Genomic DNA, 1379 nt, shown 5'->3' with positions numbered 1-1379 from the left:
GTGTGTGTGTGTGTGTGTGTGTGTGTGTGTGTGTGTGTGTGTGTGTCTGCAGTCTGTAATGAGCATGCCCTCACTGGTCCCCGAAGGCAGCCATTACTAACACACACACGGACAGAGGAGGAGGAGGAAGAGGCCGAGAATCCGTCTCGGTATAACGATGCAGGATTTTAAATTTCCATTTAAAATCATTTTTAAGATTTGAAGGTTGTTGAAGGGTGTTGAGATTTTTTTTAGTAGACGTTACATTTCTGTAATTTTTAAAACTCAGTTTTTTTCGTGTCTGCAGGATTTCAGCGTCTGAAAACTGGGGCATCTCTCCCTCTCTCAGGATTAAACAAACTCAGGCGGCACGTTGCCTTGCAGATGATCACATTTCTTAATAGAACTCTCAGTTCTGCAATCAGACAAACAAATTACTGGACGGCTGGCTGTATAATTTTAAGAAAACCAACGAGATCAGTGCAGGATCATAATCAGCTCATAATTACAGAGCAAAAGAACACCTCACTGTTCTTCCACTGGCTGCCAATCAGAAGAAAAGTTTGTCACAACTTGCAGAAAATGTAACAAACATGAAACAAATAGTTGTACACCAAGCCATCAGGGCACATGTTAAGCTAGGGTTATAGTTGAAACGACGCAAAGGGCGCGAGGGGGCTTGCGTCAAAAGTGACGCAATCGCGACGTCCCCGCCCCGTGTTGTGTCCTGACGCGTGGTCGTGCACCTCCGAGATTTTGTAGCTCCGCAAAGGCTGCACTTCATTTCAAGCTAGACGTTTTCAAAGGTGCACAGGTACGCTTGTACGTCATTTATATGATCCCTCCGTGAGAGATCATAAAAATAACCAGGTGGCACAGACCACCTGGAAAGAAATGGCATTTTTTGCTTTGTTTTAAAATATACAAAAAAATCTTCCTTTTATGTTGACTTTTTCAGTTATTTCAACAGTTTTTGTAATTTCTACATCAACACGTTGTTCATAAATATTGTTGCAGAGTTACTACTGCAAACCTAATTCACATCAAAACTTCAGAACAATATAAATGTTTACTTACATAGGAGAAGCACACACATGATCCTAATCTATTATCACTGGGCTGTAAACAACAAGCTGTATAAAACACCTAACTTTTGGTCAGTGGTGGGCAGCGCTTATCCAAAAATTAGCTCCACAATTTCTAAAGCGCTTATGTAAATATTTAGGTCCGCAACCTCAAAAGCGCTTATGCCGTAGAAAAACTAGCAGAAGCTAATTTTAAAGTGCAAGTTCAATTTGACACTCACTAGCTGGCAACAATTCATGTACAATAAATGCACAACACTGCCAAGTAGTGGTGTGTGAACTCTTTTACAACTTAATTCCACAACCGCTGATTGC

The 1379-nt window shown here is 41.0% G+C and overlaps 1 protein-coding gene across 1 annotated transcript in view; it reads left to right on the top strand.

Moving 5' to 3' along the window:
* The window catches only part of msraa (methionine sulfoxide reductase Aa), a gene marked incomplete in the record, with an annotated part of 74237 nt that overhangs the window by 34509 nt on the left and 38349 nt on the right, over positions 1–1379 (top strand).

Source organism: Austrofundulus limnaeus, unplaced genomic scaffold (assembly GCF_001266775.1).
Source record: "Austrofundulus limnaeus strain Quisiro unplaced genomic scaffold, Austrofundulus_limnaeus-1.0 Scaffold511, whole genome shotgun sequence".
NCBI classification, from domain to species: domain Eukaryota; kingdom Metazoa; phylum Chordata; class Actinopteri; order Cyprinodontiformes; family Rivulidae; genus Austrofundulus; species Austrofundulus limnaeus.
This window is presented reverse-complemented; position numbering and strand designations above follow the sequence as displayed.